The following is a 25,821-nucleotide window of genomic DNA, read 5'->3' as shown; positions in this document are numbered from 1 at the left end:
AAAAAAATAATTCTACAGTGAATGTTGTATATAAAATTAATGGTTTGTCCTTGGGGCCCATTTGACTTAACACGGTTTCTCCTGTGGCTATTTCATAATATTTTTGATTTGTGAAGAAAGTTGCAGTGATTTTTCTGTGTACATATTCCCATTGTTCTTTTTCGACAATAAAATCAATACGATGTTAAGGACTCAGAAAATAAGGTTTCCAGCACCGCTTGCCTCTAGGCAAAGTAAGTGAAAGAATATTTATTGTGACTTCTTCATTGATATAATTTCAGTGGAAAATGGATTCGTTTAAAACAGATTAAGTTAAATTAGTTGCTCAAGAAATGCAGCCAGTGATAACAATGAAGGCTCGAGTCCGATTTTGTTCCGCAGTCTGGCCGTTTTCCGCATCTGGATCAGGAAGTCAGTACAGAAACCCCGTGTGTTTGGAGGGCTACCTTTCTCCTTTTCATTCTACAAATGAAAGAACTGAGGGCACGGTAGGGTAGGGACTTCCCCCCAGGACACAGGGAAGGTTGACGGCTGGCCTGCTGTGAGAACAGAGAGCTCCTGACTCCCCAGGCAGAACGCGTGTGCTGTTCCAAAGCCTCCTTGCTAGCTTGGGACCATTCACTTTTCCTGTTCCCTGCGGGAAGCCATGTAACCCTGTCTCTTGCATTGTATTAAGTGGCTGATTCCTGAGGATCAGAGCAACATATGTAAACATAGTCCGACGTCCCTGTGCACACAGATACTTGCCATGTCCACATGGGAACTGGATCTTTGAAAGTCTGGAATGAGAAAGCAAAGCTGCTCCACTGAAAAGGAACGTGGGTGGGGGCACCTAGGTGGCTCAGGAGGTTAAACCTCTGCCTTTAGCTCAGGTCATGATCTCGGGGTCTTGGAATCAAGCCCCGCATCAGGCTCTCTGCTCAGTTACCTCTTGGGACTTGCGTCAGTTTCTCAAATCTTGTCCTAAGTCCACAGGTAAACCTTCCCTGCCTTCCACAACAATCATCCCACCTCCCCTTTGACCCTTGGGATAATGCACAAATGGGAAATACCTGATTAGTCAATAACCATATCACCTATGTGCACTTTCTGTAAAGACATGCCAGATACAGGATATGTAGTATCAGAAAATACAGTCTTCTATGCAACAAAATCTATTATTTAACAGAATGGAAGAGTACTTTTAATAAATGGGGAAATGCATTTTCTTAGGAAATATAAACTTAGAAAAGATATTTATCTTTTAGCTGTTAAGAAAGTATAGTTAACAGAGTAAGCTTTTTATCAGTTTATAACTTAAATGTATCTTTGAAATGTAAAAATAGTACTATTTTTATATATTCCCTTTCCCTAAGGTTTTCAGATAACTTCCACTAATTTTTATAATTTTCTCATCAGGAGAGATAAGAGCAGTTATAACCAGATCTACTCAAATGAAGCATTTAAAAAAAAAAAAAAAGTTATGTTTGCCTGACTAGTCCAGAAGTCAACAATAGTTGGAACACCCTGAAGCAGGCACTTCACGGTTCCTCTGCCCTTTGGCCCTTCACCAACCACAATCATGAAGAGGAGCTGGTGGTCACAGTGACATCATCCTTCAATCTAGAATCTGACCCAAGACAAGGATCCTATGAAACAAGTCCAGTGAAAGCCCCCAATAACCTTAGTGGGCTCCATTCTGCCATCACTTTTTTATGTGGACACCTCCCACTAAAATCTTCATAGACATCAGGGTTTAATTTCAAGGTTTCTAGTCACTGCTTCATCGCTTTTCTAGAGTCAACCATGAGAAGCTCCGTCCAATTTCCTTGTCACTTCTAAGTTATACCAAGTGAGTCTTTACTGCTGAATGACAATTATATTAAATGGAAACAGTCTGTACATATGATGATTTGATGTGAATAAATAGGCCACTTTCCCTGATCTTGTGGGTCTCTGGGTATGCTAATGTCTTAAGGACAGAAAAGGTATATTGAATGAATGTGCTTGCCCATGTGAATTCCCATGTCAAGACCCATACTGCTGAATGCCAGTTCTCAGGGAGAATTCTCCACTGCCAATCTCAAATTGCATATTGTTAATGCATGCCATTAAGATTAATCTTTGCTTTAGCTGTCAGTTCTTATTTACAGACCCCCACTTTCTTCGCTGCAGTTAACTCCAGCTATGAAATCTTCCTTGATTCTGAGGCACTCATGCCACCTTGAATTGACTGGCCTTAATTTGAGGATCGAAGGTGTATGGAGGGGTTTAAGGCCCATCTGAATTCACAGTTTGGTTATTATAGATGACATCTCCTTATCTTGTCAATTCTTCAAAAGAGGATTAATAGTTCGGCCTCCAAATTTTACCATACATAAAAAATGACCATGTTCTTGGTCAAACTCAGATGACCCAAGGGAAGAAAACTACCATTAAGAGAATATCTACCTGCTGTGAAGTGTGGAAACCTGGTGATTCACAGACCTGTACCCCTGGGGATAAAAATATATGTTTATATAAAATAAAAATTAAAATAAAATAAAATAAAATAAAATGTAAGTTACATGTAAAAAAAAAAAAAAGAGAATATCTACCACATATAAACACGTGTGTGCTCACAGCTTTGTGTACATGAATTCATTAACAACAACCTTATGAAGAAATCAATGTCTTCTCCAAATTACAAATAAGGTCATATATCTTAGAGAGATAAAGTAACTTACCCAAAGTCATAAAGCTATTTAAGCACAGTGGCTGAAATTTTTTAAAACATGGGGTTGGGGTATCTGTTCTGCTAGGGCTCTTATCACTAGAACACATAGAACAAGAAGGTGAGAGCCTTTAATTTCATTTCTCACTTTCCCAACTAATTAATGCTGATAAGAATTATGGTCTATGAATTAACATTATTTAGCACATAATAGCACATAATGTATTGCATATTTAGATCATATCTAGTTCCAAAAGATGTAAAGAACTCAGGAACTGATTCATTGGGATCCACTTTCTCTCTCCTGTCTCAGGACTAGTTATTCGTTAGTTTCAGCCAAGGGGTGCTGTTTGCACCATGTCAGTCACTCCCAGCAAAAAAGTAATTCCACTAAATTAAAGAAGTTTCAATAGTATACTTAAGGACCTATTACACGAACTCTAATTCCTAAAGAAACCTGCAGCTCTCTACACTTACTAAAAAGAGACATTCCTGAGGTCGAGGCCTAAGGAAATCCACAGGTGACCTAACTTAACTATAATGCACAAATATGAGTCCTCCTCCGTATAAACAGCCACTTGTTCACTCTTAGCATCGTCTACGCAGGACTGGAATCAGAAGAGAGCAGAGCGATCTCTATCCTGGCCATGGACAGGTAGAGTCAAAGGCACCAAAATAATGACTTTATAGGTACAAATTGTCACAGAGTACAGATATGCAATTAGTGTTAGTGGGAAAGAACCCAAAGAAACACATTAAAAAGGGAAGAGGAAAGGGAAAAAGATATAGCAGTTTTACCAGACAAACTTTTCCTTGAAAAACAAAAACAGAAAGAAAAACTAAATCCAACCTCTGCTTAAAAATGTGAGACTGAACACACATCTTTAACCAACTGTTCCCTCGTCCCCAAAGGTCTACTTCAGTGCCATCAGGCACTATAATGCATTATTATTGTTTGTTTGCCTGTCCGCCTGTTTGTTTGCTTTAAAGCATAAATACACAAGGATAAAGAAGACAAAGGAGCTAAAAGCAAGAAACTGTGGGAAGGTGAAGAGTAACTAGACGACTAGTAATACATTTCTCCTAATTTGGAGAAAGATCTAATTTCAAAACAATGAGAGTAAACAGGATCCTACAGATTTACAGAGAAGAAATACAGCTTGCTTTAATATAAAGGCTTAAAAATTATACTGGCATCATAGTTCCTAACACAAATCATGGAACCAAAAAGGCATGAGCAATGCCTTCCGAATTCCAAGGGAAATAACTTCCTATCCAGAAGGCTGTGCCCAACTAAGCTCTTAATTAAATGTGATAGGAATAAAGACATTTTCAAACAGACGGGTTTAAAAAAATCATTTTCTCCTATATCTCTTCTTGAGAAACTACTAGTGGATGTGCTCCAACAAAACAAGGGAGGGAAGCAAAGAGAAGAAGACTTAAGATCTGGAAAATATAGACTACGGTGTAACAGTGTATCAAAGGGAATCTCCAGGATGATAGTGAGAGGACAACACAAGAAAACTCCTATGCAGAAACCCTAGAGAGTAACATGTTTTAGTTGGTTCTCCAGAAGCAGATGCCGAGGAGCTTGGCATGCAGAGTCTTTTTTAGAGAATAGTAATTCTCAGAATATGGGAAGAAAAGAGAGGGAAGAGACAAGATTGAGCAGGTGGAAAAATTGCATTGTGATTCGGCTAAAGTAATACCTCCCCAGGGAGATCTTGCAACACCACAGTGCTTTTGAGTTGTCCTCTAGTGGGCAGAAGTGACCCTTCTACCCTCTCCATCATCAATCATGGGATACAGGCCACCTTGGGAAGGCCATGCCCTTGGGAGGGACAGCTCTCTGCAGGTGAAGTAGAAGGTGAGGGGCTGACAGCAACTGGAACAAAATAGTTCTCCCCTTGGAAAGGGCTCCTGGGCCACACATCTCCATGTCCTGCACACTGTCCCAGGTTGGAGCAGGTGAAAAGAATACAGAAGAAAGTTCTTCAAGGAGATGAAATTCATAAAATATCTAATATGTTTTAAATTTACACACTGGGAGTAAATGTAGGGATGAATGGATTAAGGCGTAGAAACCTAAGTAAGGGACAAAAACAAGATTAACTCCAAGGGCAATGAAATATTGTGTGAGAAAAGGAATCATACGATACTGAATGCCCAGCTGTAAATCATCTATACAGGGTCACATAATTAAATGGAGAGAATGGGGAGATGAGCAATGCCGACAGGGGTAAATCCTCAGCTCCTATAGTGGAAAACCCATATTAGAACTCAAAATAGTTTTTGCAAAGCCAAGAAATAGCAACGTTCTAATATTTAGTCGGCTCTTTGTGAACTACAGTGCACCAAACAGAAATGGAGGTATTATTATTATTATTATTATTATTATTTGTGATAACAAACAAGATGGCTGGATAGCTTTTATTTAGTGACCTGTAAACCTATCTTACTAGAAATTACGCCTGCCTGTATAAAATTTTCCGGACTCTCCTATTCCAGGATATTTTAATACACAGCTAACAAGGGTCTCAAAGTATCACAAGTCCCACACATCCGTTCGTATTCAGCAAGTGGGATGAGAGAAGAAAGACTTGCCATGGCCCTGACAACAACCTGGATATTCATCAGATGTCCCATGTTTCTAGACTGAGGGCTTTGCGCAGGCTTTTCTGGCTTCCTGGACCAGTCTTGCCCCCATTCTCTGCAAAAGTTGCCACTTCTCATTGAAGCTTAAATGTCAGCCCTAGCCCCCAGGCCTTCCAGGAGTAGGACCCCTCTTTCTCAATACGTCTTCTGTTACTATCCAACTGAGTCCCCAACATTTCCAACAAGCTCCAATTATTTTAATTTGTGTCCTTCTCTCTCTTTTTTTTTCCTTAACTCTCTCCCCACTGAAAAACCATTTGCTTGCAACAAGGGGCCTTGCCTGTCCTTTTTACTCTGTATCCAGATACTTGGTAAGTACAGTGATTGAACATAAAATGAATGAATGAATGAATAAATAAGAACAATGAATTTCACAGTTAACATAATTAGCCAGCCTCCTGATTTGGGTTGTACTTCCAAGTAGTTCCGATGTCACTTAGGGTTGCTGTTAGACTTCATCTCCACAAATGGAGGACTGAGCACTCTCAACTAAATTTTCAAAAGCTACTGTTAAAGAGCTCCTACTTTCCAAACTGTGCATTCCTCAGTTCCAAAACTCAGAGTCACAGTTGGTAATTCATTCGGTATGTGCCAGGCATTCCACCAACATGGAAATGGACAGAGCAGAAAGCAGAGACCTGAACACACGGTTGCCATCATTCACCGAGCATTTACTGCATCTAAGGTACAGGGTGTATTTCTTTTTTTTTTTTTAATATTTTATTTATTCATTTGACAGAGAGAGATCACAAGTAGGCAGAGAGGCAGGAAGAGAGAGGAGGAAGCAGGCTCCCTGCTGAGCAGAGAGCCCGATGTGGGGCTCGATCCCAGGACCCTGGGATCATGACCTGAGCTGAAGGCAGCGGCTTTAACCCACTGAGCCACCCAGGAGCCCCACAGGGTGTATTTCTCATCCTCAGAACAATATGGAAAGACAGCTTCTGTTGTTGCTACTGTCATTTTAATCTCACTTGAAGATGAGAAAATAGAGGCTCAGAGAAGAGAGATAACTTGTCTGAGAATGCACAGCAAGTAATTATCTTTGTGCTGAATGAGAACTCAGGTCTGTTGTTTCTAAAGCTGCTGTTCTTTCTGTACTAAAATGTCATTTCTAGAATGTAAATTTGTATGTTTTCACACCCAGAAGATCAAACCACAGTAGACAAAACTATGCCATTCTAGTAAGAGAGCCCTTTCACGAAAGGAAATGTTAAGGATCCAACTCCTTCTTCAGGTTGTCAAGAAATTTAAAGAATTTTTGTTGTAGGGCGCCTGGGTGGCTCAGTGGGTTAAGCCACTGCCTTCGGCTCAGGTCATGGTCCCAGGGTCCTGGGATCGAGTCCCATATCTGGCTCTCTGCTCAGCAGGGAGCCTGCTTCCCTCTCTCTCTCTCTGCCTGCCTCTCTGTCTACTTGTGATCTCTGTTTGTCAGATAAATAAATAAAAATCTTTAAAAAAAACAAGTGGTAATTATAAAAAAAAAAAAAAGAATTTATGTTGTTGTTGTTCAGGGATCACTTATGCAATTTTATATAATGATCCTGAGAATCATGGCTCCATCATTGAGGTCTCAGCATAAATCAAGAGGGAAAATGATAATAAATATTTTTGAGCTAATAATGGAAAAGCACCAAAGTCTTCCAAGGGTTACAGTTTAGCAAGAGAAGATATAAAATGTAAATGGCACTTCATTTACTGTAAGAACAAGGTACAAATGTTCAGAGTAATTTCTTTCCACCATGAATTCCTAATGAAATGTTGAGATCAATGTCAAGCAGATTACGGAAACAGGACATGGAATAGATGTCAAAATAAGTCAAACTGAATGAAGTAAGTTAGAGGAAACAGAGCCATATGATACTTTGTCTTTGGTTTCAAGAACAAAGAACCACTTTTTTTTTCTTTTTCCAAAGCAGTAGTATTTAGAAGCCATTAGTCATGATGAAAATGCCCAATTTTTAAGGCAGAGTTATAGTTTCAAAATGTGCTGGACAAAACAAAACAATCTCCTCCTCAAAACAAAATAGGAAAATAATTTTTAAAACAATCTTAATTTCAGGCATTCATCTTAGTTGTTATTTTGATAGATAAACCAAGATAATTTATAAAGAAAAAATTTTGTTCATCAGAACATATCCTTATTAATTTCCTATTTTCAAAAGAATAATCATCACATTTTTTTCTAATTATAAAATACACATTCATTATTTGAAACTTGAAAGATGAGAAAGAAAACCCTCCCATGATCCCACAAACTATGATAAGTTTCCTATAAGGATAAATATGTTTACATGTCACATATGTGATGAATATTTCATGCTTAATTTTAGGATGTTCATCGTCTTTTCCCTAGTCCGTGCTTGGGGATTAGGGTTTTCCAGGATGATCATGATTTTATGTAATTATTTTTTTAACTAAGGATGGTTTTTATTGAACATGTGGTTGTACATGATGTGGTTCATACACTTTGAAAAAAGCTTTCCATATAAATACAAGTGGGAGTCTTACTGGATGGTGTCTTCACACTGATTTCAAAATCTGTATTACGAAAACCCCACGACCACCGCCAGTCTACCTGTGTTATTAGACACCCTGTCGCTGGCCTCACCTGAAACCACATGGGTTTCAGGTGTCAGACTGCTTAGTGGGTCCTAATTCAATTACCGTCTGCTCCTCTACACCCACGAGCTGTGTGAGGTCAGAAGCACCACTCCTGACGCCTGAGCCCCAATGCTTGGCCCCTCTTCTAGAACAGCCGAGCAGCCTCCTCTTCTAGAATGGCCGAGCAGCTTCGGGAGCTACCCGCTACATGGGTGCACAGTGGCCTATCACGATTTTCCATTATCAGAGATGGAGAAACTGGACGGCAACAAGCGGTATTCTTAACAGTGCACAGTTTCAATGGAGCAGAAAAACGCTTCACTTCTAAGTGGAATACTGGAGTACTTAGTGTAAACTGTTGAATTAAACAGATTTATGATAGTTCTGCAAAAGTAAAAGTTTACAAGGTGTTTTAAAGAAACTGATATCACAGGCCATATAATTTCCACAAGCATTTCAATGTAAGGCTGTGTAATCCCTCTGCATCTGATGGTGACGTAAGTGCAGGCGTCCAACACTCAGCCCTCCACCCTCAGTCCAATGGGATGACCGATGGATATAAAATTAGGGAAAAACCAGCATCAGCCTTGGAAAATAGGAAGGATGCCATACATATGTCCAACACGTTAAGGGATATATGTTTCATTCAGGCTAATGGTAATGAGCCCAAGGCACCATTTTGGCTCAGTTCATGATTGCCCAGTGACAGAGAAGGAATGGCAAAGAAGCAGAGGGACCAAGACAATTCCTACAGGACCAACTAATGTGCAGGGGAGAAAAGAGATCTTGGGGTGGGAAAAACCCAACAATCAAAATGTTAGTCCTGCTGGGAGGCTTTCTCCTTAAGCCAGGACCCATCTCAAGAAGAAAGTGCTCAAGACAGAAGTAGAAGGCCACTTCAAGTGGGAGGCCATACCAAACGGGGGTCGGTCCTCCGTCCTGAAAAGAAGCTGTAAGTCTGAATAAGAAAGTCACCTTGAAGACATGAAATGCTTCTTCGGAAACATTTCCTCTAAGACATAAGAACACCAGTATGCTAATTTGTGTCTCAGAAAGATTCTAGAGGGCTTCTGAGTGAGTCTGATAACAGAAGCAGCAGCGAAAGTTAAAAAAAAAAAAAAAAAAAAAGCGGTATTTGATGTGGCATAGATGACTGATTGTTCACCAAAGATTCATGGTCCCCTGTCATTACTATTCTTGGGAAATGTCTTCTGCTTCACATTAGGGTAGAGCCCTATGAACAGTTCTTACCGAAGGAATAGGAGTAAAAGTGAAGAGTCTGTCTCTCTTAGACCAAGGCCTTTGAGCAGCCAGCGTGTCTTCTCTATCAAGCCTGTCTACTTCAGCAGAAAGCTCCTCAAGAACGGAAAAAAAAATTGGGACTCTGAATGGTCAAGGGGTGTGGGAGGGGGAAGATGAACTTCTGTCGCTAAGAAGAATGTTGGAGTTTGTTGGTGCAAATTGTTCGATGGCTGCAAATTCCTTCCCTCCCAAGATCCAAGCCCTGTTACAGTGTGACTTGGCAGTGCCTTGGTGAGATAGGGACTACAGTTAAGGGATCCCCTGAAGGATGGCTTTTTTTAGTTCCTTTTCCTGCTTCTGTTCTTGCTGGGACCCGCATCCCCACCTGACACACTTCTTAGAGTGGAGATCACGTGTATTCTCCTTGCAGGGGAAGAGTTAATGATTGGCTTGAAGTCTTCCAGCACAATAGGTAACATCTAACGAGTGAGGGTTGTCATGTACATTTTCCAGACCACTGACTCCCCAAGGCCCTAGGGCACGAGTGGCTTTACAGGGGACACCTAAACACTCGTCTTTGTTCCTGGGTGCCTGAGGAGACAGGAACACCACACCACAACTCTCAATAAAAACCCCAGACCCCAAGCAAAGACGAGACTCACTCCTCTATCCTTTCTGAGTCTCCCAGACACTCTGTCTCAGTCGGCACTCCATGTCTTTCTTCAGTAAACTCTGCTCTCACTTCCTTCCCGCTTGCATTCGATTTCTCTCCTGCACAAAGCCCAGGACCCTCTTGGATGATCCTGCGGGGACCTGGGTCTTCTGGGCCCAGCCAGCCTGCATCATTGGGTCCTTGGGCCCAGCCAGCCTGCATCATTGGGAAAGGAAAAAGCTCTATTCCCTCTCTCTGCTTTCTTTACCAACAAGAGGAGAACTCTGCTTTTCCATACCTGTACTCACACCACTACTTCACTTCTGACGCCGGATGTGCAGGTTTTTTCCCCCACATCAGGCAATTCTCCAATTTTCTGTGGACAACTGGGCGGTCTAGCTATCTGGAGTTCAGGTTAAGGGCTAGGTCCCACAAGGCCACCTCCACTTCAGATGCCAGTCACAAGTGAAGGCTGTCACCTGTGCATTGGACTGACTGGGAGCTCCCATGACCCTCTCCTTTGGTTCAGCAATGTGTTAGAATGGCTCACAGAACGCAGGAAAAACAATTTATGAACTAGTTATCAATTTACTATAAAAGGATACAATATAGGAAGAGCCAGGTGCAAGAGATGCACAGGGCGAGCTCTGGGGAAGACAGAAGCTTCCATGCTCTCTCTGACACCCCACTGTCCCCAACATCCATGCATTTTGCAACCTGAAGTTGTCCAAACCCCTTAGGTTAGGACTTTTATGGAGACTTCATTACGTAGTCATGACTGATTAAGTCTTTGGCCATTAGTGATTGAGTCAGTCACCAGCCCCCCTCCCCTTCCCAGGGACTGGAGGATGGACCTGAAAGTTCCAACACTCCCAATCACATGGTGGTAACCAGCCCCTACTCTGAGGCGATTCAGGAGACACTGCCCCCCACCTCCCCACCCAGCCACCACCATCTCATGACCATCACTTTGGAGATTCCAGGGGGTTTGAGCTTTGGAACACAGATGAAGAGCAAAGATATATTTCTTATAAATCACAATATCACACTTTCTGTTCAGAGGCGGATAGAATCTGGCTGGCCTTGTGACTTGTTTAGACCAAAAGAAAGTGGCAGAAGTAACATGGGAGAAGTTCTAGAGCCTAGGCCCTAGGCCTTGAGCAATTGTCCTCAGCAACTGGAACATCTTCATCACCATGTAATGTGGCCAAGCTCAGCAGAGACAGGATGGAGAAAGACCCTATATCAGCCAGTACCAAGGTCCCAGGCTACATGAAGCCATCTGAGATTCTCCTAGACCCTCTAGCAACCTGTTGAGCAGATGAAGACAATAGCCATGGGAGTGAGGCCAGGAGAAACCAGCAGAAGAGCCACAGAAGGCAAAATATAGGGAAAAAATAACATTAAAAAATACAGTAGAGATAAAACAGACATCTTTGTGTTGCAAACTTCCAGAAACAATAGAATGATGTCTAGAGTATTTTAAGGAGGGAAAAAGATTGTGACAAAGAAGTCTATAATTAAGTAATTGAATTATGTATATGAAGCTAAAAAACTTATACTGAGGGATATAAGACATGGCATTATATCATTCATATATGCTTCCAGAAAATCATATATGGATAAAAGTTACTTAAAGATTTAATCAAGATATAAACCAAAATTTTAAAATTCAAGAATGTGGAAGTTGTAATAGAAAAGCTTCAGTGATACAAATGAAGTCACAGTTGTTTAAATAATTATAAATATGGTTTTAAAACCTAACATAGGTATTAAAATTAATCCTTAAAAGAGAAGCTACATAATGAAAATGATAATAATTTGGTCAAAGTAAAAAATTATTACCAATAAAAATTAGGATATGAGGGAGAAAATACACACAAGTATGTTAAATTTCTTCTGTAATGGAAATAAATACAGCTTAATTCTTAGCATCAAATATGAGAGAAAATATATTCAAATTTTTTAAACTAAAGGCAAAAATATAGGCCAAATAAAAAACTGCATTATTAGTTTTATCAGTGAAACTTTGAGCAATATCTCCACTCCAGTGATTTCTTAATTATATACAAATGCATGTACCATAGTATGTACATGTATATGCACAAATATTATAGGAAATACAGTATCTAAATCATGGAGAAGGTAAAATAAACATGAAACTAACACTAATTTAAAACAAACTTTATTATATTTCTTAATAATATATTTTTTTCTTTCCTTAACGTAGTAACTTTTATTGAGAGCAGAATGATTAATCCTGCGTCCAGTGTCTCTGAAAATCTTGGTTCCACGTCTTGCCTATAGCAATTTAAAGGTGCAATTCTGGGTCCATTTTTATTTCAAACTTGGTTTGCGTGACTAATAACTGATTAAGATCCTTCACAGAGATTAGACAAATTCAAAGCAGGAGAAGTATGTCATTGGCTACCCTGAATAATTATATCCCCTCCACCAATTATGTAATTGTTATTGTTGAAAAGTGGTAGTAAATTTCCACTTTCAATTGTTCTTGAAAAGGTATCAGTATGTGTTACATTTTTATGCTTTGACAAATGGGTTTAGAATCCTCTAAAACTTTTGAACAGGATAAAAATTCTATTTCAAGTTTTTAAAGTGTGTTGATATGAGAGATTATTTTTTATACATGTAACCTTTATATCAATTTCAGCAATGTATCAGATAGCAATGGAAACACCAGGAAACATTTCCAAACATCCGTTTTAAAAATGTTCTCTGTTACCTCATATTGTGGCCGATGGTGAATTTCTGCCAGGAAAAGGGAAAGTATTACCTAGCCTTTTTTTTTTTTTTAGTGGGGAGGAAGATTGAGGGGAGAGAGTTGTTATTATTGTTCTCTTGGTTTGTGTTTGCATAATGGACATTACTTTTAACCTGCCCCCCCTTTTTTGAGGAATCATTTTAAAGTTCTTATCGATTTTATGAATTACCTTAGATAAAAGTGAAAGAATATCCTTTAAATCTGTTTGAGTACGCTTAAACTCCAGTGAGTCAAGAAAAGTGAGCAAAATATGTAAAAGTGTCACCAGCATTTACTCTGACCTCTAGAAATCATTCTCTTTTATCTCATACACTAGGAATACAGAGTGGGTCTGCCTTATATGTAGACCTGGGCAAAATACCAGTATCAATGAGGATTAAATATTAGTAAAGCTTCATATCTTCTTGTTTTTAAATTTAAAAAATAATATTTTCTTCTGAATTTCCAATGAATGATCTTGTACACCAGATGGGGTTTATGTATCCCACTTTGGAGAATAAAACTCTGATGAAATAAAAAGTGTGGAAGCACGATGGAAAGAAGATCATAGAAATGAGACCAAACATATCAACTGGGGCAATAAATGGTCAGAAATGAAAACCTAACAGGAAGCGTCACCTCTAAACCCAAAGTATTAAATTATTTTAAAAGATTAAACATGCAAAGACAGGGAAAAGCATACTTATGATTTAGCAAGTCCCAACAAAAAGGCATTAGGACTCACAATACAAATTTCAGACAAAAGAGAATATGCAGGAGGTAGAATTAAGTAGGACAGGGAATATCTCTGCATACTGACAAAAAGCACTGAGATTTCCAAGAATAAAAATGGTTGTACATTAGAAATACCAGGCAAAATGTCAGAAACAAAACTATCAGAGACTAAAATACCACCCCAGCCTTGGCCGTTCAAGTAGATAAACACTATTCAAGGATATAGACAATATGAATAATAAGGTTAGCAAGTGAATATATATATAGTAATTTCAGGGGAAAGAGAGAATATGTCTTCATTCCAAGACCTTATGGAACATTTGCATCTATAGATCATATATTTAGCTGCAAAAATAAAGCCAAGATAAATTCCCCAAAGCAGAAATTATATAGGTCATGTTCTCAGAGCACGCTGCACTGCAATTTAGATGTAGAAATTAGTAACTTATATGGTCTCACTGGCTTTTTACCATAAGCCAGTCTCTCTAAACCTAAAGCTTTCCACAAAATATCATAGAAACTACTGTGATCTAGGAATATGTAAATTTATTATGCTCTAGGAATATTCCACTTCTGACTTTATGGAAAAAGGTAATTCAAAGATTAATCCACTTCAGAATTGAAGAAATACACGTATATTGTAAGAAACTCGGACAATCAATAAAAGTAAAAAGAAGAAGAGAGGAGGAGGAGGAGGGGGAGGAGGGGGAGGAGGGGGAGGGGGAGGAGGAGGAGTTCAATGGAGGACTGATGACTAACTCCTGGTACATTCTCCTCCTCCATTGAACTCTTTCTGTATTCGTTGATCTATTAATACTTAACCGCATTGCTTACATGTGTCCCAATTTGTTATCTGATGGTGTTAATTTTCTGTGGATTTTTGTCTATTGTTTGGTTGATTTAATTTTTAATATTTTCTATTGTTGGTTTGGTTGATTTTGCTAAAATATTTTTAATGTTTATGTAGTCAAATCTATCCTTTTTTTCTCATTTCTGATTTTAATGTCATTTAAAAATGCCTTCCTTATTCTGAAATTATAGAAAGATTTTTTTTTTAATATTTTGGGTTTAAATATACTTTTTTTTTTTTTTTTTTTTTTTTTTTTAAAAGATTTTATTTATTTATTTGACAGAGAGAAATTACAAGTAAGCAGAGAGGCAGGCAGAGAGAGGAGGAAGCAGGCTCCCTGCTGAGCAGAGAGCCCGATGCGGGACTCGATCCCAGGACCCTGAGATCATGACCTGAGCCGAAGGCAGCGGCTTAACCCACTGAGCCACCCAGGCGCCCTTAAATATACTTTTTAAACTTCAATCCATTTGAAATGTATTTTGGTGCAAGGCATGAGGCTGTGAGACACTAAAACATAATAGTTTGTAGCATGAACCCAGAGTCTAGACTGCTTGGGTTCCAGTGCCAGCTCTACTGACTGCTTGTATGATCTTGGATGAATTACTTAGCTTGTCTGTGTCTAATTTCCTCCTCTGTAGAATAGTGATAATAATAGTATCTACTTATGGAATGCCTGTGAAAATTTAAAATGTTAATTGGTATAAAATATGTAGAGCTATGCCTGACACATAGGAGTAGCAACCATACTTTCCAAATGACTAGCCAACGGTGCCAATCCATGCAGTAAATAATCTCTGCTCTTATTCCTAATTTGAAATCTCATTTCTATCTCTTAATATCTCTTACACTTTTCTAGATGAACTTAAAAATATCTCACCAAATTCTAAAAATAATTCCATTGGAATTTTAATTGGAAATGAGTTGAACTTATGGATTGATTTAGTGGTAATTAACCTCTTTACATCAAAAAATTTTAATGACAAGTTGCTTCCATTTTCCAAAAATATACATTGCCTCCATTTAACAGACAAAAGGCTCAAAAATGCTCAGGAGCTCACAGAGGAAATAGGTGCTAGAGTCAAGATTTATATCTGAATCTAAGTTGTCATCTAGATGAATGTGTAACTTAGTTATATGATTTATGATTAATTTAAATAAAAATACATTCAAATATAATTTTAGAGATTAATTTTTTTCTACCAACGTGTTCACATTTTCACATTTTCCTAGCCATTTTTTTTCTCATTCGTGGTGTGCATTCCAAAAGCACCACATAATCTTGGATGTCAATAAATTCTACAAGCAGTGGCAATGTTCTCTTCCACAGCATGACTGTAAGCAGAGAAATCTCATTAAATGCTGACATTTATTTCTTATTAGTAGACTTAGAGACAATACGCAAATGTGTATGAGTTTTTTCCTAGCTATATAAGGTATGTTTAGTAAAAGAATTTTTCAGTGTTGCAAGTTTTTTCACTGTTTGCTGCAAAGAGCTTTGACCATACACCATGTGCTAGCATTTATATAGGTCCTGGGGTAAAGAAATGACTAAGAAGACAGTCTTCTGCCTCAAGCACTGTAGAGTTAAGTGGTTAGATACATACAAATAGCTTAAATACATTTGGATATGATTATACTTCGGTTCTTAGAAATATGGACAAGACAGAGGTAAGACTCATAGAGCCTAAGAGAACTCTCTGGGGCTTACCTGTCTTTCCTGGGTCTTGATGGATGTGTAGGTGATTATCACTGGTTTATAGGAGAAAGGGAAATCTAGGAAGAGAGAAAACATGAAGAAAAGTTGTGAGGTCAGCAAAGCAGGTTATATTTAAGAAACTGCACATGATTTCATATGCTGACCATTCAGTATAGTTTCCATCCCCAAGAAGATATCTTAGAACTTCAGTATATGAAGACTTGATCAGACTCCTGTCACCCAATCAACCATTCCTTTTCTCAAGGTCATTTTTCATACCACCCATTACTTAAAGTCTTATCTCTCTTCTGACTGGATACTTCCCCTAATCTCTCCTTTTATACTTTGGAAACAGCCAAAGCAGCAAAATTCATAAACACCCTCCCCCTCCTCTTTTGTTGGGGGTGAAAATCTGACTTAAGTCTTACCCATTTGTACTCATCAATTGAAAAGTATGGTTTATGTTGTATGATATCAACACACCCCTCGTTAGAGTAACAGTCCCCTGTATTTTGTTTGAGAGCCTATACAATCCCCAGCTACTAGTGTTTGGTGAAGCTGGAGGCAGTGGCCAGGTCTCTGCTTCATCTCTGTGAGATGGCAGGTTGACGAAAACATCTCGGTTTGGAGAGTGAAGTTAGGATCCAGTCCCAGCACGGCTATTTGTCCTGTGAGTGATCGCGGGGAGTCATTTGTCTTTCTGAGCTTCAGGTGCTTAACTAGAAAAGTAACTGCCATTGGATTTGCTAACTTGGGTCTCCATGAGGAATAAAAACGAATTATGCACATGAAAAGGCCAGGTAAACTCCCAGCTTCTTGAGGATGTCTTAAAGCCCAAGGAAAATAAAATCCTAGGAGTGAAAAAACTGGATGATCTCCAGCTCAGTAAAAATTGCCAGCCTCTGTTTAGATTTGATTCTGTCACATTGGTAAATCAGTTTATGAAACGCAGCTGCAACACATACCACAGGGTATAAATCACAGTTCCTGGGCAGCAAATGTTCCTAAATGGTGTCCATGATGATTTTATAATTAGGAACAACATGTGTGGGAAGCAGAGACTAAGTACCTAACAGTTGCTCAAAAAACCTTTCGGGAATCCAGTCATCCAGGTCCTCCCTTCGTCTGGGTAGACAAGAGCAGGGGTGGAAGGATCCTTCACTGCAATGGTTTGTCTTCTGGCTATGCTGATGAGAGGCATCAGGGGGCATTTCTGTCTCTGTAGCCCTCCACCTCTCTCTCCCCTTTCCTGCTTCCTTTTGCTTCTCTTATGCCACTATCATGGCAACACCGTGGGCTTCATTCCCATACTTATTTTGGCAGGCTGGCCATGCTCGTTCCTCGAGTTTCATGCACTGAAGGTCCTAGCCAGAGCAATAAGGCAAGAAAAAGAAGGCAAAGTTCTACAGATTGCAAAAAGAAGTCCCATTTTATTTATAGAAACCATGATTGTTTATCTAGAGAATTTTAAGGATGCTATCAAACAATAACAACAACAACAACAAAAAAACAACTACTAGAACAAAGAAATGAATTTACCGTGGTGACCGGATATCAGATTGATATATAAAAATAATTATACTTAATTATTTTTCTTTCTTTAAAGATTTTATTCACTTAATTGACACAGAGAGAGAGCACAAGCAGGGGATGTAGCAGGCAGAGGGAGAGAGAGAGAAGCAGGCTCCCTGCAGAGCATCGGGAGCCCAATGTGGGGCTCAATCCCAGGACTCTGGGATCATGGTCTGAGCCTACAACAGATGCTTAACCGATGAGCCACCAAGGTACTCCTAAGTAATGATATTTCTATATAATGAGAACAAGCAAGTAGAAATTTACAAAAGCATCAAAAAAAATATGCTCAGAATTAAATTCATTTTAGAAAGAAATTTGGGGGGTGTGAAAGATTCTATATTTTGATTTTGTAAGCAAGTATTTGTATTTGTTAAAATTTTTAAGCTCTATACTTAAAATCTGCACATTTTATTTTATGTAATTTTACCTTTTAAAAATTTTTTTAAAAACAAGATTGCTGGATTTTTTTGGAAAGAAATCTCTAAGACAGTATACTGAGTAAAAGAAGCCAGATACACAATGTCACATCATGAATAACTATATTTGCATAAAATGTGCAGAAGAGTTAACTCTATAGTGACCAGGCAGACTCACGATTGCCCGGAGCTGGGGAAAGAAGAGAACAGGAGATTCTGCATAATGGGTACAGGGTTTTACATTGGAGTGATAAAAACATTTTGAAACTAGACAGAGGTGGTGATTATACAACATTGTAAATGTTACTAAAAGCCACTGATTTGTTCAGTCAACATGGTTAATACCATGTTATCTGAATTTCATCTCAATAAATCATTTAAAAACAAATATACGCCTGGGTGGCTCAGTTGGTTGGACAGCTGCCTTCGGCTCAGGTCATGATCCTGGAGTCCCGGGATCGAGTCCCACGTCGGGCTTCCGGCTCCGCGGGGAGTCTGCTTCTCTCTCTGACCTTCTCCTTGCTCATGCTCTCTCTCACTATCTCTCTCTCAAATAAATAAATAAAAAATCTTTAAAAAAAAAAAAACAAATATAAAAACCATGTTGGATTAGGATCACGAAGCAGACTGAATGTGCTTGAGACCTGGAGTTGGTGACTTGCCTGCTCTGAGCCTCAGTGCTTGGAACTACAGCCTCAGGGCCTTTTCAGGGTGCCTGACCTAGTGTTCCAGAGGCTCTACATGCTTTTCCTCATTTGGCCATTTACAGATGAAGAGACCAGGCTCTGAGAAGTATGATAATTTGCATCTCATCTGTATTACAACAAATCTGGATTCTCTAGCTCCCATCTCCTGAAGTTCTAGTTTTTCCAGGGTCAGATCAGCAGACCCCCCACATCCTCCCAGCATCCTTCCAGGGCTAGGGAATGAAGTGGATTTCTGAGATCCATTAACTAGACATGGAAGCTCTAAAGGGGCCTTATAATAATCAACCAAGTCCAGACACTCAAACCTCTGGCCTAATATCAAACACTTCATCCCAGGCTACAGACTTTATCACTGTGAAGTTCCAAGTACCTACCCTTTCTGGAAGTTAGAGCAAAGAGGGAATTCTTCAAGTGCTTTCCCTGTGATTACATGTGGATAAAAGCACTCTATACTAACTAGCACATTTCATTCTTTGGGCATCCTTTTATTTTCTATTGAGTGGCTTGTGTGCAAATTTGAGATCTTCCTTCCCAAGCTTCTGCAATTTTCCAGTGTGCAGCTTACTTATTATTCCCTGTAATGTCATAATAACAGGTTAAACTCAAGCTTGTGCAGGGTTAGTGCCAAGATGAGTTTTTGTGTTTTTTTTTTAATCGTGTCTGAATTACTTCATGAAATAATGTTCCTATCTGTCTCCAAGCTGCTGTCAAGGCTGCGGCCAAAGCTGTGCTAGGAACAGAGCAAAGCTGAGCCAGGGGTCCTCAGGGAAATAGCAGAGTAAAATCCAGCTCTGGGGAAAGCCCTCAGCAGACATTGTCTTATTTTATATTTTCCTCTAAATGGTATAGGTATTACCTTTGCAAAGTACATTTCCTAATCAGATTCTGATTCTACATGGATTAGAAGCCCCCCAGACTATGTACCCCTGGCTTCGGTTGTGACGAAGATGAAATAAGAAGAAAACACCTCAAGAATCCTGATCCTTATTATAAAATTTTGTCGTTCATTTATTTAGCAAACATTCTCTGAATGCCTGCTAAGTTACAAGCACTGGATATAAACATGTGTGGAAAACATTGTTGCTGCCCTTCAGAAAGTCACTCTCTAAGGGGAGTGGTAACCATAAGAACAGATTATTACGGTACAAAGGGATAGGAGGTATTATTGTTGAAAGGTGGATTAGTGATGCTTCGGAAGTCAGTGCTATATTATCTTTCTATTCTCATTTGTTTATTCATTCTTCATTCACTCAGCAAAGCCCTTACCAAGTAATCAGAGTATGTTGTGTTCTATTCATTACTCTGGGGTCCACAAAATGAATCGCATAGTCTCTTCTACACTGGTGTGGGGGAGACTGGACAACAACATGCAATAGAATGAATCTGGACCGCTTTCCTATACCACACACAAAAATAAATAAGATGGGTTAAGGACCTCAATGTGAGACCTAAAACTATAAAAATTCTAGAAGAAAGCACAGGCAGTCATTTCTCTGATACTGGTCATGGCAACATTTTTCTAAATTATCTCCTGCAGCAAGGGAAACAAAAGCAAAAATAAATTATTAACACTCCATCCAAATAAAAAAAATTTTGTTCAGCAAAGGAAGTAACCAACAAAACCAAAAGACAACCTACTGAATGAGAGAGATATTTGTTTGTTTGTTTTATTTTTAAAGATTTTATTTATTTATTTGACAGACAGAAATCACACGTAGGCAGAGAGGCAGGCAGAGAGAGAGGGGGAAGCAGGCTCCCTGCTCAGCAGAGAACCTGAGGCAGGGCTCAATCCCAGGACCCTGGGATCATGACCTGAGCTGAAGGCAGAGGCTTAACCCACTGAGCTACCTGGGAGAGATATTTGTAAATGATGGTCCATATCCAAAATATACAAAGAACCTATATAACTCAACACACACACACACACACACACACACACACAAACCTTCAAATAATCTAATTAAAAAATGGGCAGAAGACCTAAACAGACATTTCTTCACAGAAGACATCCAGATGGCCAACAAACACATGAAAAGATGCTCAGCGTCACTCGTCTTTATATTACAGGTTTAAATGTTAAACCCTGTCATAAGCTGTGGTTATACATCATATTTGCTATTATCAATATTACTTTATGTTGACTATCTCTAAGTATGACACTTAGTTGTCATTTCATTACTTAAAGATAAAATTAATATTTTTTAAATTCTTTAACTTCAGGAGAACTTTTCATTTTACCTGAGTAGGATAAAAATGGCCATGTTGAAGCAATGAAGTCAAAATATTTTGTTCTCCATAGGACAGCTTCTTGTATTTACGCATCTATATAAGCACTGAGCACAGTACATTGAGATTCATGTCTGCCTCCCGTAGGAAAACACAAACTCCTTAAGGGCGGAAATTAAATATTATTCACCTCTAGGAGGTCAACGCCTTGCCCAGCCTGCCCCAGATGGTGTTAAGTGACTGTTGGTTGTTTATAGACTCGTACGGCTTTTTAACATTATTATTATTACATCTTTGTATCCTCTTCTGTATGTATGACTTTCCAGGTGTTTCATCTAATGAAGTAACCAGCTTAGTGTTATCAATATTTATAGATTTGGGGAGTCCTGAAGCACAGCCCTTGTATCCAGCTACTTTGATTATCTCTGTTCCTACTCTTGTCACCATTTATGCTCAGTTCTCCACACCCCTTCCTAAACCCTGGCCATTGAGTAAAAATATTCAAAGTCTCATACACCAGTCCTCCGGCCTTTGATCTATCATTCCTGGCATGAGATTCCAGGCAGCCAGGATCTGCAACAGGAGCTGAGGGGAAATGGGTTGAAGAGGAGGCAGGAAAAGGACGCCAGGGAGGAAGCAAGGGGAGAAATGCTGTGCTAGTGTGCGCGCATCAGTCTGTTTATTGAAAGCTCCCTAGAGGCCGTGAACTCATTTATCTTACTCACTACTATGGGTCCAGCTTCTAGAACACTGCCTAGTAAATGCTCATTAAACATTTTTAGTGGATTGGAGAGACCTGATAAAGGACACTTGGGCTTACCGAGAATCTACTGTTTGATAGGTTCAGTGCTACTTTGACCCACGATTTTGACCCAAAATACCACTTCAAATGTAATCCTCAAACCACCTTTGTGAGGTAGGTCATTTTACCCCTGTTTTACAGAGAAGGATGCTGAGCCCTCACTACCACATACAAGCTGTTGGTAACATTTCATGGATTAGTCATCATGGAGTAAAAGACTTGTCAGAGCGAAAGGGAGGTTAGCGATGATCTAAGCCAATAGCCTCATTTCACTGGTGGAGGACATGACACCCAGATTGTTGAAGTGACTTTGTCAGGGTCTCACAGGGGTTAGGGTGGGAGGCTGAACCTGAACTCAGATCCCTCACCTCAGTTGAGGACCTCCCTGTTCTGCTCTAATGCCTCTTAATGTTCCTATCACAGCCACGTGTCCAGGACTGCCACATGTCCAGGCATACTGTGTTCAACACCAAAGAGAGCTAATTGTAAGTGTTCTTTGACTCATCTTCCTCAATCACCCACCATGTCACCTTCCGACTGTCACCAACTCCATGAATTTTATTTGTCTTGCAGGGTGGCCCTGAGTGTGGCTCTTGGCCCCTTAAGCCCCAGCCTTGCTTATGGACCTGAAAACCGTGGAACTTCTCTACTTGGCAGGGGAAATTTTACCAAAGAACAGAACGTGCTCTTTTTCTTATTCTAACGTGAGTCCATTGTTCATCAGATATATTTTTCTTTCTATGAAGTATAACCGAACAGTTTATGACAGGGTTTAACATTTAAACCTGTAATATAAAGATCTCTCTTTGTCTCTGTACCCTGACGGTTTGTCAAATAAGGCTAACACAGATCGCTAAAAGCATGACTATGTTATTAGAGAATTCCTCAGGTTAGCTCTTTGCACCCATGCATGTTGCAGATGGCAGAATTAACAAGAGGAATGGGGATCAGGAAGCAACGGAAGGGGAAATGCAAATAGGAACTTGTAATTCTGAGGGGCACCGGCTGTGCTCTAGATGGCCACATTCTGGGTTCCAGAGGCTGGCTTCACACACTGTCTACCTCATTTCTGGGCACTCCCCCACTTTGTGTCTCAAGGAAACACTTGCTTACTGCCCTCACTTAGATGCTTCTAAGAAAATGAGATATTTGTCATTCAGAAGTATATGATTTGTCTTTAGGATGTGTAACATGAGCTAGGTGTTTCACCAAGCAAACGATCCAGCAAGTAGGTGCGACAGATGCCGGTTCATGGTGAATTCACACCCACATCATCTCTCAAGTAGACTGTTGCCAAGAGTCTCTTGACCAGTTTCTCTGCTTCCTGCTGCCTCCAAAACATCACCTCAAAGTGCTTTCTAAAATACAAATCACATCACGTCATTCCCCACCCCTTGCTGATAATCCTTGAATGTTACAGAAAGAAGTACCAAACTGATCAGCGTGGTGAAACCTGGCCCCAATCTACCAGCTGGATGTTTTCCATCTGACACCACATTGTCTCTCCTTCCACAATACCTGACTCATTTCTCAAGGAGACAGACTTTTGCTTCACAAGGATTACGCTTGTGCCTTTTCTCAAGATCTCTTAGACTTCAAGACTCAGTGCAGAAGTTCTATCCCCTGGGAAGCATCAAGACCTTTCCAGGAAGAACTAGTCATGTCTTTCTTTCACTAGAATGCTGATCCCACTGAAACCTAGTTATCTGATTCCTTATTCCTCTACCCCAGTGGACTGTGAGCTCTTCAAAGCAGGAGACTCTGTTTTCTATCTAGGTATCATGCCAGTAATTAGCAGAGTACCTGCAAAAGAGTAGGAGTCAAAAAAAAAATACTCATCAAGTGGACATTTACTGTGTTCAAAGCGCTGGGCTAACTGCCACAAGGAGTGCAAAGATGGTTCTTCAAAGTCTATCCTTAAGAAACCTGCTCTTCAGGGGGCGCCTGGGTGTCTCTATCAGTTAAGCATCTGACTCTTGATTTCAACTCAGGCCATCATCTCAGGGTTCTTAGATCCAAGCCTGGAGGCGGGCTCCGAGCTCAGCTGTTTCTTTCCCTGTCCCTCTGCCCCAACCCCTGTTCGAGCTCTCTCTCCTTCTCTCTCTCTCTTTCTCTCTCTCTAAAATAAATAAACCTTCAAAAAAAAAAAAAAGAAAAGAAAAAAGAAAAGAAATCTGCTCTTCATTAGAACAGCTACTACCCACATTAACTTGTAGACAATGTGCGCGAATACCTTTTGGTGACAAATTTCGACAGCACCTGCCAGAATTCAGCTATACCCACGGTGATTGCCTCTTTCACCTGATCATTCTTCAGGATCCGTTGAGAACTTTTACCATTCTGATTGCCCTCTCTCATATACTCATGAGGCAAAGCACTATGTGTGTTCCAACCCACACAAAGTCACATTTTGATTCTGCTTGATTTTTCTCTGGACCACTTTTCTGAAACAGTATATATTTGCAGTTGAAACAAAATTGAATGTACACATTGATCAAAATCTGACATAACATCTGAGATGGGTTGATGGTGCATCTGGGTGACAAGACATGCCAAATGAGCAATGCTGACCTATTCAGGTAGCTATCACATATGTAGAGTTTTAACCTACGATACATCCTGCAGACACTATAAACAAGATGTGAAAGGTCTAAAATATAGAGAAAAAACAAAGAGGAGGCTCAAGGAAGGCTGAACAGAAAAGGGAATGTCTGAATCTAATGCAAAAATGGAACTTACTTTTAAACCCTGTAAATAATTTAGAAATTTTATCTGAGTCAATTTTTGGCATTTCAGTAAGAAAGGTTAACTATCACAGACCTTTTCAGCCAGAGCAATCTGGTGACGGAAGGCATGCAAAACAAAAGGAAAGTCAACCCAAAGATACAATCAAATAGCATGTGAGGGAATCTTTTGAGCAGTCCAGGACTGGCCACAAGCTTTTACCTTAGAGTTGCACTCTGTGCTTGGTAAGATAAAAATCACAAGACTGATCCCAGTGGAGGGCGACAGCCACGAACAATAAAAATGTTTTGGGGGCAGAAAACATTTCCTCTCCTAAACCCATCACCCCAGTCTAACTATGAGGGAAACTTCAGACAAATGAGGGGAACTCTACCTAACTGTAGTACTCCTCGAAACTGTCTGATGAAAAACCATGAAAGTCTGAGAAATTATCACATACCAGAGGAGACAGAAGAGACACAACAATGAAATGTGACATGGGATCCTGGATGGGATCCTGGAACAGAAAAAGGATATTAGGGAAAACCTAGTGAAATCATATGCAAAATGACTTATGAAAATAAACATGGCATTTATAATAACACAGAAATTAATGGTAAGTAGTGAGGTACCAGTGCTGGTTTCTCAGTTGTGACAAGTGTACCACAGTGACATCAATGATCAGGGAAACTGCACGAGGAATACATGAAATTTTCTGTGCCATTTTCATAACTTTTCTATAAATTTAAGGCTATTCTAATTTTTAAAATAAGTTTATTAAAAAACAAATTGCTGCCAGCCTTTTGAAACCAGCTCAGTGGTATAATCATCTTCCAACAGAAAGATCTGCAAGGGAGATAAACCTTAATGGGCTAGCAGAAAATCACAAGCTCAAATCCCTCTTAGAACCTTAGCAGTCGAATGACCTTAAAAACTCCATGATCCTACATTTTCCACCATATAAAACAGAATTAACAATATTTGTCCTGCCTACCTCCTTCTAAATAAAGAGGGAAAGGAGAAAGAAGTACATTTTAAGTGCCAAGTCTGTGCCAGGCTGACAACTTGCATATCTATATCTTTAATCTTTACAACAAGAGCATACCCTATAAAGCCCATTTTGAAGACTTAAGAGTCAAAGAGACTACGTAACTTGCCTAAGATCATATTAGTAAGAGGTATTAAAGCTGGACTCTGAACACGGGGTCTCTGTTCCCTAAGTTGTTCTCCACTGTCTTCCTTTTTCCAGGTTGCTTTCCATGAAGATGTTTTCTAAACTGCCACACAGTTCTGTGTCCTTGCCTGAACAAAGCTTCCAACACAAATGTCTCAGAGCTAACTGAGTGCCCAAGCACAAATGCTGGAAAGGGTCTTTCACCATTTGCTAATACTGAATAAAGAGCTCCCCAATGGGGCAAGGAATACTTGAGCAGCCTTCCAAGGCACCATGAGCCTGTGCCTCCTATGAGCTCTCAGGTTCCTCTTCT

The 25,821-nt window shown here is 39.6% G+C and overlaps 1 long non-coding RNA gene across 1 annotated transcript in view; it reads right to left on the bottom strand.

The window, feature by feature from the left end:
* The window catches only part of LOC131812995 (uncharacterized), a 108,105-nt gene extending 83,249 nt beyond the window's left edge, over positions 1-24,856 (bottom strand). The window contains exons 1-2 of the long non-coding RNA XR_009346572.1: positions 24,795-24,856; positions 15,897-15,961 (exon numbers count right to left, since the gene is read on the bottom strand). This is a non-coding gene — a long non-coding RNA (uncharacterized LOC131812995). The remainder of the gene's footprint in view (positions 1-15,896; positions 15,962-24,794) is intronic.
* Positions 24,857-25,821: the final 965 nt, after the last annotated feature.

This window comes from Mustela lutreola, chromosome 12, assembly GCF_030435805.1.
Source record: "Mustela lutreola isolate mMusLut2 chromosome 12, mMusLut2.pri, whole genome shotgun sequence".
Taxonomy (NCBI): Eukaryota; Metazoa; Chordata; class Mammalia; order Carnivora; family Mustelidae; genus Mustela; species Mustela lutreola.
This window is presented reverse-complemented; position numbering and strand designations above follow the sequence as displayed.